Source organism: Falco rusticolus, chromosome 3 (genome assembly GCF_015220075.1).
Source record: "Falco rusticolus isolate bFalRus1 chromosome 3, bFalRus1.pri, whole genome shotgun sequence".
Classification (NCBI taxonomy): Eukaryota; Metazoa; Chordata; class Aves; order Falconiformes; family Falconidae; genus Falco; species Falco rusticolus.
This window is the reverse complement of record NC_051189.1, coordinates 33896549-33912767: the sequence shown is the minus strand read 5'-3', so window position 1 is coordinate 33912767 and position 16219 is coordinate 33896549.

The following is a 16219-nucleotide window of genomic DNA, read 5'->3' as shown; positions in this document are numbered from 1 at the left end:
AATAAATCAAAAATATGGTAGCTCTTAAATTTTTTCTCAGTTTGATTGCTGCTTAGATGATGTGTGAAGTAAGTATGTAAAAATACAATAATCCTACACTTAGAGGAATTGCTCTACTTTGAAGCTATATCCAGTTGGCATCTGTTTTGATGTCATTGATGTCACAGCAGAATATCAGCTATGTTTCTCTTTTCCCTTCTCCCACTCATTGACCAAACCAGTGTGACGTTCAGTGCTTCCTACCCTACTCTGAATAAATTTTCACTATTATATACAATTGCTGAAGGTTTGTGGTGAATATTAAATTGTAGAACATAAAATGAATATTAAATATTGAATGGTGAGTATTAAACGGGTGAATATTAGTTCAAGAATGATGCAGGAAGAAATGTCTTGTTGGTGATAACTGGTGGTAACAATATGGCAAAAATCACAAACTGTAATGATGCCTATGCATGTGAAAACACATTACTAAAAAGGTCTTCTGAAAAGACAAAGCCTTTTTGTGGTATTTTGTGATTTTAAACATGCATGGGCCATGATACCAACTACTCTGAGACATACCGTAGTTTACAAGCTCTGCTCTATGTCATCCAACAAGCTGTTTAAGGAGAACACACTGATTTTTCTCTGAGTTTACTTACTGGGGCAGAATGCCTACTGATTGGACCCTGGTGGTAGCCACGTGTTAGTAGCTTCTGTTATGACATTCTACAAATAATTTTGATTTGTGAAATCCTACATATTTCTGACAGAGATGCCGATGCACACAGCTGTGTTCCTATCAGAATCATTTGCACACCTGCCACAGCATATGGGAATTTGCTTTTCTTGCCTTTTAAAGGTGTCCTAAGTAATAGTCCACAGAACTCCAGGATATCCAGAGACTAGGATGAAAAATTCCTATTCTAGAATATATGCTTTTGTGCATTCCCTCCTGAATTAGATGTACTCTTCAAATGCAGGGTATGATGTTTTCAAGTCTGAAATAGAAATTAACACCTAAAATGGGGACGACCCTTAAGGCCGAAATGGCAATAAAGCCCACCAAGTTGATCAGAAAGTAAGAGCTTATAACCTTCCACATACAGAACGAATGCCTGGCTCTGATGAGTTGCAGGATTCACAGCAAAAGTTGAATTTATCTAGCCTAATTATGTCAAGATTAAGAAGAAAATGCTGTGGACTGAGATATGTAGGCTTCCCAGAAACCTGGAGAGGTTTGTAGTTGATCGGAAACTCTCTGTTTGAAACTCAAACTATGCTTCTTGCTTTTTACCTGTGGGACTCTGACTCACTTTTATAGAGTAACCAGGGTCAGCATGAGACACCGTGTTAACATTAACAACGGCTAGTTAATATGAGATTGGGAAATCTTTATAGCCATCCTCTGTAACTCCCTGAAAAGTGTCTGTCTATGCAAAATCCATGGCAAAAGAAGGTCCTACACAGAAGTTTGTAACTACCTTTGGATTAGACCTTGTCAGCAGAAAAGCAAATAAGAAGGATATTCCCTCTGAAAATTGCAGTTGATTACTAGCTCATTTGTAATTGTCATGTCAGCTAATTATTGTTGCAACTAAGATGAGGATAAGAAAAGAAGTACTCACTTTTGCAATAATAACATACTGCTAAGACAATTTTACAGGTGGATTTTTGATAAAGAAGGAAGGGATGCCATGGTGTGCTTCTTTTAAGACCTCAGTGAATGAGAAACAGTGTTTGTCCCTCTCAAAAATAATTTCTAGTTTTGGTGGTCTGTGAGGAGCTAGTGAAGAGCAATTTAAGACATACTTGATGATACCATAGTTCTTGTTTAATAATATACAAGCACTTTTTTAAAGGCAGAAATGTTTAACTAAGCACATGAAACCAAGTAACGTTTCTGAAATGAAACACAAGCATGAATCCATTTTGGCAGATTCCTAGATAAGCACCCATGTCTGCACAAATCTGTTATTAACCATTGCAGTTTCTTAAAAGGTAAATTGCTGATCTCACTTCACAACATTGCAAAGAAATGAATGCACTAAAAGGAATAAATGCTAGCAGGGAAGCACTGGCTCTGAACATCTTGCCAGTCTTCCCCCCCCCCCCCCCCAAAAAAAAGGTGTTATAAAATGGAAAAAGGTGTTATAAAATGATCTGACGATGCAGTGCCCAAACAGCCAAACAACTTCTGAAATGCCCAGTAAGTTCTTTTATCTTCACTGTATTTTAATATTGGAACTTAAAAAAAAAAAAAAAAAAAAAAGTCTTTAAGGGTCTCTAAAGCTATGGCACAGCTAATTCAGTTCATCAGTCATTATTGAGCCATATCGTGGTCAGTGAGCATAAGCATCAAAACAGAAATGAAGGCGTCTGCATTGTGGAGAGGAAGCAAAAAACCCCTCAGAGAGCTGATAGCATCAGTTAAGTAGAGGAGTAAGTTCCTGAGTGGAAGCTGAAATCAGATATAATTCTAACAATATCCACCAGGAAATCACAAAAATCTGCAGGAATCATTAGTTCCCAAGATGTAGATGTTTCTCTGAATCTCAAAAGTTAACGTACATGGTGTTTGTTTTCTGCAAGTTCAACAAGGAATATGACAAAGATCCTGGTGTTCTTGTGTCCAAACTTATTCATGTTTCTTTATAAGTTGCTACCTGATGAGCCATTTATATAACTGTGTCCCAAGTTGTTTCCTCTGCTGTCTCTGCATCAACAATGTCTAATCTGACTTTGTTTCCTATGATTCTTATCCAGTGCTGCACTGAAATGTCAACATCCAGTCCAAAATTAAAAGAAAAAAACAAAACAAAACAAAACAAACCAACCACCAAACAAACCTATGATACCTTTTATGAATTGTTCTAATGTCAATAGTTGTGAATATAGATCTGGCTATGAGGGCTCCCTTTCTGAGACTTTTTATTCTCTGTTGTTCACTACATCAATTTTTTGGTCATTAGTATAGCTATGGATTTTCCTACTTATCCAGCTTTTCCATTGTTTTTCTCCCTGCCACCTAGACTGCCAAGTACTCTTTCTGTTGATCCTCCCTACTGCCTCTTTATTTACTTACATGCCAACCAGGACATATTGTGCTACTAAAGAAGTAATTTGGAGATCTTGAATGAATGACCCTACCACTTCAAGCATCTCAGAATTTCCAATGTACTCAGAATCATCACCATCTTACAAGATCAGGCAGAAGCTGTCAGAAGCCAATATCTGGTGTTTGTACCACCATTGCTGTTCCACATAATCCTAAATTGTCTACTATCTAAATGAATTTCTTGTGCATTTCATGCAGTGGTGTTATACCAAGAAATTGTTGGTACAATCATTATAGGTCCTCCCAATCCTGTGCATGATTTTTGCTCACATGAACTAGCATAGAAGTAGTATGACAATGCGCTCTGGTGATGCAATACACATAATGGTAGCTATGGTTCTACACAAAGACATTATTTCTATTTACTTTTTCACTGGTAAGTGAGTGGTAAATCTGGGAGGGGAGACTCCACTAAGACTAAACTTAGGAGTTTTACATGTGGTAATGAGTCACTCTATAATCGGTACAATTAGGACTAGCTGCTTAGAAACAGTGCTTTCCACCACATAAATCTCAGCCAGTATTCATTGCAGGACAAATGCATGCTAAACTAAGGATTATATTAGGAATCTGCACACCAGCTTGAGAGCTGCATTTAATTTGCACAGTAGGGAAAAAGGTGCAGGAGTGTCTGCCTCAAGAATGTGATGTGGTTGGGGAAAGGATGCTGAATTTAGCCAGGTAAGTTAACCAGTTGGTCTCCTTAAACATTCATGGTAAACAATGGAAAGATTCCTCCACAAGGTGATGCAAGGGATGTAAATTAAGCTCCTGATGTAGGTCTCATTTAGAAGAGCTCGTAGCCCTTCACTGGCTCTTTGGGGAGTCTATTTGACTAGTTTACCTAGCCAAAGTTGGAGGGCATTAGTATGTCTCCTCATCTCAGCTGCCTTCTCCCCTCCCTCCATTGTTAGTAGCTGCCATTGACGGTGTTCAAGCTTCAGGCATCATCCAGCATTTCCTTAAAAGCCCAAAACTGCTGACGGCACTGCATTTTCCTGTAAAGCTCTGTTTGCCCTTTGAGCTCTGTTTTGGCTGTTGATAGACGTGTTTTCAAATCAGTTCCTAGTCAAAAGACAGATCTTTTCCAAGACCACAAAGTATAGAAACTCTTCTGAGGTCTTGGGCTGAATTTCCATTTTCTAATATCAACCACCTTCTGGAACAATATGATCCATACTTTTTCACAGAAACATTGGTACTTCCTGAATGGATTTTTATTTCCTCTAACAAAAATTGTTTATTTGTTGTTATAAAACTTAGGTGTTCTCATCACACCTCACTGATGGCATATGCATTATTCACAGAGATCACTGATCCATAAGTGACCATGGGTGTAATGACCCCAACTGCCTGCACATCAATGTGCTCAAACACACTAAGACAGGATTTGCATCCAAATGGGTGTTTGGAAGAATACATTACAGGCCATAATGAAGCGATATTGTTGTGTAACCACAGTTAACGTGCTTTTGTAATTAGTTTTGAAATTGTATTTGAACAATTCAGAATCAATTAGGTGGAAGAATTTAAAACTTCTAGGAAGGTGCAATTCTGCTGTCTAATTTAATGTCTCTGAAGAAAAGGTGAAGCACTAGTCAGTCACTTCTGCCAGAGCTTTGCACAAGGCATTGCTTTTTAGGTTTTGGACAGACTTCTATATCGCTCTTTTTACATGAAAGCACTAATTTTAATATAAATCCAAGGTTATAATTTCATAAGATCATCTAATTTTTTATTTAAATTTGGAATTAGGAAAAGTATTACAAAGTTGGCTTTTCCTGCATTTATTAAGGTAATACTTCTGAATGTCAGTTCTGAAACTCTACCCTCTGAAAGCCTTTCCACATGGTAATTATCCTGATACTAAAATTTTTTGCAAGGCTTCAGCTGTGGTGGTAAACCCACCAATCATGTAGGCATATGCTACTTTTATGCATCTGATTTGTCCTTTGCATTCAGTAGAGATGCTTTTGTAGCTAAAGTTGCACCTGTGCATAATATGGATGAGGGTATATGTCAGTGAATAGTAGACACATCCTACATTTGAAAGTTAAAAACCTGAGCGGTAGAGAGTTTCTTACCCTGTTACCTTCTATGAAATGTCTGACGAGCAGAAATGGAAATTTCCTAGAGAAAGGGTGTCCCTTCTGCTTCATGAAAGCAAGAATTGCAAACAGGTCCTAGATCTGTTACATTTAATGCAGCTGAACTGCAACAATAATATCCAGTGAAAAGCGACTCAGACCTATCCCCCAACCATTTTTACTTGAAGTTGCATTATGAAATCCACTAAAATGAATTTAAGCAAACTGATTTTAGATTTGTACTACCCTGTGCTCAACAGTGAAACTTGTTTCCACATAAAATTTGTTGTGTCCTTTCAAAGTTTATTGTTACTTAATTGTACTTTTATTAAAAAAAATTGTCATAAGATTTATCAGATCATCAACAGTTTTCACAGAAATAGTAATAAACTTCATGAGCAACTGGCTTGTGACACTACTGGAGATCACATAGGGATTAAGGAAAGCAGGAATTACATTTGACATCAGTCCTGTAAAGCACCTAGGTAAATGAAAACTGCCATTGTCATCAACAGAGCTGTAGATATTGCTAAAGAAGGCAAGATTTACACACTTACATAGATCATAGTCCAAGATCTTATTAATTTATACTGGACATAAGGATTGCATGAACATTTCTAACTTTCTTAAGTTTGGATATTACCATATAAATGACTACATTTCAGCAGTCTAAGGAAGCGAAGTATACCAATATGAGTGATAAGGCTGGCTGGAGGCTGCAAGGCTAAGTACAAACTAAGTACAGTCTGCCCTCTTGTAAAGGTGATTCACTGTCTCCAATATGAGCATGGGCTGTTGGTACCCGCAGTATTGCTCAGCTGTGTTGCTTCCTGCAATTTCTTGAGCTATCTGCATAGACTCTGTGTGTGTGTGTATGCTTGCATTTTTATCACAAATATTGGGCTACATTAATTCATCCAGCTTTAAGGAAAAAAAAATTATATTCTTTGGTGGGGTCTAAAATGAAATTAATTTAGTTGCTGGAACAGTACTTAAAGGATGCTTTTCTATGGGCTTGTTTAATGAACAGCTGCTTCCTATCAAGGGAAGGGTAGATCCCCTTTTTACATTTCACAAAGGAAATTTAAGATTAATTAAAGCAATTAATCTACATGGCAATAGTAGCTTTTGGAATTTTCCACATCCCTACAGGTTTGCAAGTCAGGTTTCAGGCTCCCAAACATATGTTCTCTCTCCTTTCCTTGTCAATTTGTTTCAAAGTGAAAGCTGAGTGAATTCTTATTGCTAACTCTGCAAACAGAAGGGTACACAAAAGAATAAATTGGGCAAAGCATATTAATAGACATGGTCTCGCATAAAATGAGAATATCTTAATCTCAGGGTTATATTTAAGTCAGACTGGTGATTTAAAGTTATGAAAGAAGTAATAATTTAGTGCCCGTGGAGTTGAACTGATGTTTCCTTCCATTTGAACACCTCAGCCAAGTCCTTGTGAAAAGCAAAGTCTTGCTACCTTTGGAGCTGACTAAAAAGGCCTTAAGGCTTGCATCTGCTTAATAATGATTTGCTCGTTAGAAATAAAGTTATTTTTAATAATACATCTTCAAGAAGTATGAAAGACTAATACATTTGGGTTTTTAGTTTTTTCTTGGGATTTTTTGTTTGTTTGTGTTTTTTTAATTGCCCCAATACAGCTGATTGGAACAGTTGTTGCTGTGATAGTTATATATTTTTTTCTGTGTATTTACACTACACTTGATTTCCTGCATTTTGTCACTCTTAACTCCTACTGGTAGTTTGCTTCGAAAGCTTCCTGTGTGTCTGTTTTAAAAGGGCTATGCCAAATGGAAAGGATTACCTTTAGTAAAGCAGGGAAAGCAACACCATCTCCTTCAAGAATGAAGAACTTTCTGGCAGGTCATGCTTTAGTCGAGTAGAAGTTGAGCTTGGTGTAGTGCCTGCTGAGTAAAGAAGTCTGTGGATTGTGTTACGCTATTACAGTATCTAATGATCCTTTCCAGCTTTAAAAAGCTACACAACCATGTAATGCTCCTTCCCTTGAAAGAAGTGTGAATTTTAAGTGCTGTTTGCATGATCACAAGGTGCAACTTTCATGTGAATAAGATCCTGTGTTCAAAGATCCCCAGGCCTTGTGGAAGATCATACATCAATATCAGCCGCATAATCTCCTCAGATATTTGAAACATCAAATGTGCTAATTTACATTAATATTGATGAAACTAAAATTAAATAGATTTAGATTTAAATAGATTTAACAGGTGCCATTTGGACAGGTTGGAATGGATTAGAGGGGAGACTTTAGAGACAGGACCCCAGGAGGTCCTATCCAAGCTTCAGGCCACAGCTAGGCCAAGGGTATTACCAAACCCTAGCTGCAGGCCATGGAGAGACAATAGGTATCATTATAAGCCCTTCACTGCAGCTTTCTACTCTTTCAGGGGTGTTAGGGTGTGGGTGGGAAGAGGGGAACTGCACAGCAATCACATTATGTGACCCTGTGCTCAAAGGCATCACCACTCAGTGTTTAATCAGAAAAATTACAGTTCATCATTCTCCTTGTAAAATGCCATTTGCATCCCTGTAGACTAAGAGCTTGAGCAGTGGGGCTGGCTCCATCTCCTGGGCCGGCCTCAGCAGCTCTTTGGGAGCTAGTGACTGTCCTGGGGAAACACCGAAGACGGCCAGTGCTGGATGGAGAATAGCTGCAAATCTAACTGTCCTTTACAGGACCTTGCTAAAGGATGGGAATTCTTTAGAGAGATCATCTTGTTCCTCTGGGCTCAGCAGTACCAGCCCCTCCTCTCACTGCCACCAGAAAAGAGTGAGAAGCTGTCAAAACTTTGCTTTGACTAGAATAGCAAACATCTTTTATCTGAAGTGCATTCTGACTCCAAAGTGATGCTGTCCTTGGGGCCTCAGATACATGATTAAATTTGAGACGTATACTTAAAGATCCACTAATATATTTTTTTTAAAAAAAGGCAAACAACTTTCTGTATTTGTTTCACAAGGAGAAGAAAGCCCAGGCTCTCCATGGGAAGGAGGCAGTTCTTAGCAGTCCACCATTTACGCAATTCCCTGGACAAAAAACTAAACTGGAAGGGGGGCAGGGAGACTGCTCCCCATTTCAAAGGATTTTGTATTTCCTCATCTCCTTCTTTCCTCTCTATTGTTCTGCCTGATTTTTGCTGTTCTGTGTAATGGCATTTCCTAAGGTCAATCTATTGTTATTACAGAGTGTGATAGAGATAGCAGGCTGAGTCACAAAACTATTTGCCAGCTCCACACCTTTCAGCATTCTGCTTCAGAGAGTGGAGGTAAAATACCTGTTCATGATTACTACTGCCTCCTAAAGAAAAACTGCCTTTTAAAAGAAAATAACTAAGAAAATGAGCTCTAAAATGAAAACGACTTCTTGATGCATTTTCTTAGGGTTTTCATAAGCCTGTAATGAAATTGAAGGTGTCCAGGGCCAGAAGCATTCACAAATAATACCTTAGTAACACATGCACATAAATCTAAGTGAGAAAAACAGGAAGGAATTAAACAAAGAAGCACATTTTAAACCCCTTAACTGGAGAAGAAAAACTCTACATAAAGCCTACTGTGTGTGAATCACATCTAATGTGAGCCATTATGTAGGACACTAACCTTAATTTTCTTTGCAGCAATCTTGAATTTCAAATTATTTTGCATTTGCCTTAAACAATTTATAACTATATAAAGCAGTTGTATTACTGTCTAAATGCTCAGAATGGGCATCCTGAGGTGGTGAGGTACTTGTCAATGCAAAATTTTTCTACTTGGCTGACATTAAGAAACTCTCATAACCAAAGTATGTTACACTTCTGATATGGGACAGTACTGCAGAGCTGCTACTGAATGAACTAAAGCTCCAGCTGGATAATAAGCATGTGTTTATTCCTGCCACCTTAGCTTACAAAGAAAATTTTGATAACTAAATCCAAACAGAGTTTTATATTTTCCCTTTCTTTCTTTCTTTCTTTCTTTCTTTCTTTCTTTCTTTCTTTCTTTCTTTCTTTCTTTCTTTCTTTCTTTCTTTCTTTCTTTCTTTCTTTCTTTCTTTCGTTGCCTCCCTCCCTCCCTCCCTCCCTCACTTGAGGTCATGACTAAACATCTTTCCTGCTCCCTGACATATTATAGGTACCAGGGATGTAGCTTTCAGGGCTCTCCATGCTTTGATATTTTAGGTGAGATTTGTCAGCACTCAGAGTGTTTCATACCCATCCCACGGCCCCCCCCCCCCGCCCCCCCCCCCCCCCCCCCCCCCCCCCCCGCCTTTGCTGGACAGGAAAGCAGCAGGGATGACTCTGCATACAAAGCAACTGTTTTCAAACTGGATGAATTCTGGTGTCACGAGAGGAAAAATATTGACCTAACATTTCAGTCTGCAGCTGTCATCTTGAGACTTTGGTAAATCTGAGACAAAATCTTTTAAAATATGTAGGTTCAAACTACCTGCGTTGCTATTTCTATAAAAATAATTATTATATTAACTAATGATTTGCCCAAAAGGTCTTTTTGGCCCATCTTGGGTGACTTATCACTGTATGTATCTGTAAGTTTCACAGAATAATTTCCACCTTGAGACAAATATCTTGGAACTGAGCTATAGCTTCCAACTGTAATAAATATACAGGCTTCTCCAGCCTACAGGAAACTCACCATGAGCCTTGGGAGTCTCTCCCAGGTGTTAATTAACTTAAGTACAGTGCATTTCCATTTCTGACATTTATTATCTTCATTAACCTGGACCAGTGAATTTTGCCATGTTGGTTGAAACAACAGTCAAGGAGTTTTCTTTCTAAACATGAAGTGTGGAACTCACCCACCCTTTCCTGATCTTTGTTCTCTAAAAGTTGGACTTCTAACTTAAATGAATTGTATAACCTCCTTTTCTACCTTGTGAAAAGACACAAAATTCATTTGATCAGCCTTAGACACCTAAACTAGGGCTGGATAAAGAGAAGGAGGCTGTTGCAGGTCTCCCTTCATTAACTATGGAGAAAACATGGACATCTGAATTGGGGGCCACCTTTTCAGTCACTAAAATTACATGAGATAAATGGCCAAAGTGGTAACGAGTCAGAGTCATCTCCTTCTCTTTGAAAAGCTGTAGCATCTGAATTTCCTTATTTTCATACTATGAGCCATACCTAGTTCTTGTGGGTTTTGTCTGAACTGCCTTTTGCCCTTGAAGCCCCCTATGAAAAAGAACTTCTCAAGCAACTGCAGGTTTGGGTTTTTTTTCCTACAGGGAAACCTTTCCTCTCCACTAGCAACCTCTTCTTTTCCTGAAACTTTCAAGGGTATTCATTTTTAAGAGACAGCCGCTCTTCTGACATACTAGGTTGCAACTGGCCAATGAATTAATAGTCCTTGGTTAGACACGTAAGTGCATGGACATGCACAGCCACATGCACACGGACCCCTGCAGCCCTTCCCTGCACGCTTGATTTCCCCATCTGGCAATTTAAATGAAGATTGCAAGCAAATATTTGGGGGTAAAAATAAGCATATGTTCTTGCTTTCACTGAGAAACATGAAATGACTGTCTGTTAGTGGAAAAGCTCTGTATTTTCCAGAGATTGAAAGCTGAGTCATAAGTTATGCCGATTTAGACAGAAATGTCCAGTGAGGTGTCCTCAACAATTCTCTCTGATTTATTTCCTTTCATATTAATTACTTCAGTGACTTCTGTCTACCATACCCATCTCATTGCTGTTAATGACCCCTATAGACTACAGGCTCTCAATGACACTAAGTTTGTATGAAGTTGTCCTGAAGAAATCTATTCTGATGACAGTGGAAGTTCTGCCCTGAGCCACAGAAGATTAGGAAGAATAATTCTGTTTTTTCTGGATAGAATACACTTTCCGCAACAGGAAAATAAATTCAGTGTATGTCCTTCCATGTGTAGCTCAAAAATAGCTTGGTGCAATACCTTAAGTTATATTTCACCAGCTAAGCAATACTTGGATGGAGGACTTCTCAGGATGTGGTGGGGGTAACCACACAGTGGCATCTCACTTCAGTTAGGAACAAAGCATGAGCATTTACTTACTGAATATACTATGATAGTCTTGAAACTTGAGTATGTTAAAAATCCCATTGTTCTTTATATAAGAATAGTCTTTTAAAACACAGTGATGAAATTTTACCTTGAGAAATTAAACTTCCTATAGAATTTCTAGCTGATGAAAGAATCTTTAATGTCCTGTCCTAAACCATCATATATTGTTGGATGTTAAAAAAAAGTTGCTGGGTTCATTCTCTGTAAGCAGCTGCATTTCAGTGGTGATGTATTATATGTGTGAGTGTGAGTAAAACATTTGAGAATTCTTGTGTTACTTGCTAGGTTTTTGTTGTGTAGCAACACTGGTTTGTGGCAGCTGTGAAGCTTCTGGGTTTTGTTAATAAAAGAACACACAGCAAGAATGGAAAGGCTTGATGAAAGAAGTAAAATAAAACTAGCACTGATACAATTATTGGAGACTACTTTTAAATTTTTTTGACCTTTTTTTCCAATTTTTTTTCTCTTTTCTGTGTTCCATTAAATGATTTTATTCTGTTAGCTCCATGTAATCTATGTGAAAATGTTGGTTATCTATGTACAATTACACATTCACTTCCCTCCACGCCCCTCTACACCACTCTGCCTGAATATACGTGTTACTTTAATACAGGTATGTAATGGTGCTATGCCTTTTTGTATCATATGAAATCCTAATCCAGTACCTGCACCCTTTTAAGATATGGTGATCTTAAAAAAGGAAAAATGTACGAAATATCTACTGTAGAGTACATACTGTAAACAAACTGCTGTGAATATTCGTTATAATTCTGAGGGAGTTTTGTGGGGGTTTTTTGCCAATTGCCACCACGTTTGTGTGTTTTTCCAACAGTTGTGTTCTACTAAGAAAAAAAAAAAAAGCTGTGGAAGATGAATTTCACAGATTCATTCTGCGAAGGTTCACACTAGAGTAGATATATTCACATTCAGTACTGTACTCTGCAAGAAATTCCAGTGACTGTATTAGGGATATTCATGATATGAGATGTAAAACATCATGGCTGTCAAAATATGTCCCTAATTTGGCACACTTAAATAAATAAGGAGAATGAATTATAAAGACTTTGCTTTTTGCAAATATTAAAAAAGCAATGTGATGAATAACAATTACAATTTTGTTCAAAACTTGTTTTTTTAGATCTACATCAACTTCTACCCACATAAATAAGTTTTTCTCGGGGAAAGTAAACATTTTACAGACTGGATCAAATACTGGTTAATAAGCTATTTAAGATTCAATCTGTATTTATCCAGGTTCTATCTGTTAATACACATTGTGAATTATTTCCACTTTTAACTCCGCTACATTTCTCTGTGGGTTTATCATTGAATATTCCAAAAGCAGAGTGGCAAACTGCTCTAGCTGAAAAATAAAACAGACTGGAAAAAGAAAAATGTGATAGCTTTGGAAAGCTCATTTGAAATGTATGAGGGATTTGAATTTGAATATCTGAATTTGCCAGTCCACAAAGGAAGAATGTAGGAGGCTGGGAGTGAAGAAGTTTCCTGTGGTTCTTCCTTTGTAACAAGCCACAAAGGAAGGAACTCTACTCAAGCAGGCTTTGTAAAGCTGCTCAGTCTGTGCCTACATCAGGGCTGCTGTCAGGATGGTGATGCAGCTCAGGAAAGCTTTCTGGGCGTTAACTTGCCATGCTCTTACATCTGTTCACACATCCACAGCATAAAGGACCCTGTCTACTAACCTGCAGCTTCAAGAAAACAGAAAGGTTTTGGTACACTGTGTGTTCAAATAAATTGCAAGGTCATTTCTCACAGGATGCAGTTTGACAGTCTGTTTCAGTATTTGCTGTTGGAGGTAACTATATATGTAATGCATACAAACCAGTTTTGCATAAACCAGCGGTTCTCCATTTCCATGTTGTGGATCACATCCAAACAGAGGCACCCCTTTTAAGTCACAAATACCACATGCAGTCTTACGGGCAAATAATAACCTTACAACAGCATCTTTTTTACAAAGAGTTTTGATGTCTTTCCTTGAGAATAACCTAAAACCAGGCAATAATACCTAGAACAAGGCAACCCAACAGACTGTTTTCTGCAGAACACAGAAGTGCTGACTACTGTGTGAATTGTTCATGGTCTGCGGACCATGAATCATTGCATCCTTCATAAAAATAGACCTTGGAAACCAACGTATCTGAATACAATTGGCACATGCAAATAAGGACTGTATGTAGGGTAAGAAGGCAGAAAGATACAGAAGAGCTTTCAGAAGGAATGCTTGAGTTCAGGGAAGTTTTTTGGCTCAGGGAGTGGGATGCTGTTTTACTCAAGAGCATGTGTATGCTTCCATGACAGTTGTTGACCAGGAAGAGCACTGTTTTTGAAAGACATGAAAGCAGGCTTTTAGCTATTTGGGTGTTAAGAGCCGTCTTGAGATAGAAAACTGGGAGAGTGAACCCACTTATTAGAGCTGGGGAAGCAACTTTAAGGAGAGGCTAGGGAACTGGGAAGGGCAGGTTTGAAGAGGGAAGTGATTAACTCAGTGGATTTGTCAAGCTTGAGCTAAATACTGAAATAAATAAGTATGAAAGCAATAGTTTGCAGCTAAAAAACCCCTGTTCTGCCTCTTCGATGCTACTCCAGGAAAAAAGCATAGAAACCTGTCAGAGAAGACAGGTTACCTTTGTCACGTCTTAGTAGTAAAACGTAAACCCCAGACAATGCTAGCTTTTAAGCAGGCAGCATAAACAGCAAGGATGGAAGGACCTGTGCCAGCACAATGCCTCTCTGCCTGTGAAATGTTAACTATGAAATAGTTCCTCAGGTTGGTTTAGCTTCTTCTAAGAGATAAACTGACCTAGTAGAGGGTGAAAGGAAATCAGCATAGTTCATGACTGAAGACATGTCTTTTTTTTTTTTTTTTTTTTTTTTTTTTTTTTTTGGTAGGAAGTGAAGAAGTAAGTAGTATGCTTTTGAATTTGGAGCAAGAGTCAAGTGAACTGATACCTGGAAGGTTGGTAATATTCATACTTTACACAGTGTATTAATTAAAAGGAAATGACTAGCAACCTGGAGCTGGAATAGGTGGTTTTTAACTTAAATAAATAAATTCATTAAATTAACAACTAATGAGGCTACAACAATAGAGCTGAGAGGAAATGAAGACATGATTATGAGGGTCAACATAGCATTGGCTAAGATAAAGCACAACACAGATGGCTTTTCAGAGATGACAGACTGAAGGGTTGCTGATATGGAAGATACATACAACAAATGAGAAGTGAATTTAACAGTAAAGTCATACTGTTTTTCCATGACCTTGAACTTTCTTTCTTAAGCAATCAAAATTTGGAAGAGATTTTTAACACCACTCATAGGTACCTGTTATGTTTCTTAATGCTTCCACTAAAAGAATGCTTGTACTACATCTATTAAAATGTTTATAGTTTTACAGTTTTGCATAATTACATCTCTCCCATCAAAAAAATACCTAGGCTACCAGCTGTTGTCACAGTTAGTGACAGCAACTCTGATTAGGATTCACTGGTTATTGAAGTTAACGAAGAATACCTGCAAATCAAGAAGTATCACTGGTATTTTCAGGTGGTTTTTTAAAGCTCTGTAAGGATGGCTGAACTCTTCTAATATAGGAGCAATGCAGATGAAAACGAGGCATTACAGGAAAATGTACTGTTGGCAGTATTGCACATTTAAAGTACTATATTCAAATTGTCAGTTTGTTAAAGGATTTTACATTTCATGACACCTTGTTTTCATGAAAGACTTCAAAAGAAGTTTTCAACAAGCTGAGCTGTAAGATCAGCCCTGTGTCATATGATGTGGGGATAGAAAATTACAAGCTTCAAAAAGGGAAATGTAGAGCTGCTGTACAATTAACCATTTCCTCTTTTATATTTTTTGCATACATCTGAATAACGATTAACTAAATTCCACTATTTCCCATGGAAAACTAACACTAAATTTAAAAGACAATTTTTCTGCACCAGGTTTGTTCCTGGCTTCTGTCACATTCACTACATTTTCATATATCTATCTACCATCTGTGCCTTAGGAGACACACTCACCTTCACAAAAATACATTTTTGAAAATAAGCCTTATGAACCTTACAAACTCGGGGGTAGAAAAAAAAGGAAATCAGAACTACGACAAGGTATGTGCTGGAGAGAAGGACTCCTCTGGCAGACTGTAAATTTCTCTTCGTTTTACCACCATATAGATTAATTTTGTTAATCCACATGGCTGCTGAATCACAGATTTATTTTACAAGTAACTTGTAGGTTTTACAAATAAAAATTCAATGGTGTAAAATCATTGTTTGGGCACATAAGACCTGAATGAACCAAAGGCATTTTAGAACTTCTGGTCCTGGAGGTGAGCAGCACAGAACCTGCAGATAAAGCACTGCCTTGAGCACTGTTGAGACGGTGGTGGGGTTGTGATCGACTGGGGGCTAGAATGATATTTTTTCACATATTCAGGGCTTAACAAGCCAATAAATCAAGGCACCAGGAATTAAATTTTCCCATGTTTCTTTTGGGTACAGTAAGTGAAGGTTGTCTTCATTACATACGAATGATTCATATTTTAGGCATTTTCACCATACCCAAGAACTTACTTGCCTTTTCCCAATACAACTGGTACTTTAGGGTCTTGTATCGTAAGTCAAAACCTTATGAAAAGGACTTAAGATGATTTTGTGATTTATGAGAAGTAGTCACAAGTGTGGAATGAATGTGCTGTGACATCTTCAGAAGACAATTGGTCACTTGTGACCACAGCAAAGCCTTCCTGGTGATTACATTGTCCCCCCCCAGTCCTCTCATCTATTTTTGTCTTGTGCCTGCCAATGCTAGAGGCTGTGAAAAGCTGCTGTCTGTTTGCTGTCTTTAGGGAAATCTATGGATTTTGTACTTGATTCATAGACATCTATGTTGCACCACTGGTGATGCTAATTTGCAAAGAGGGCT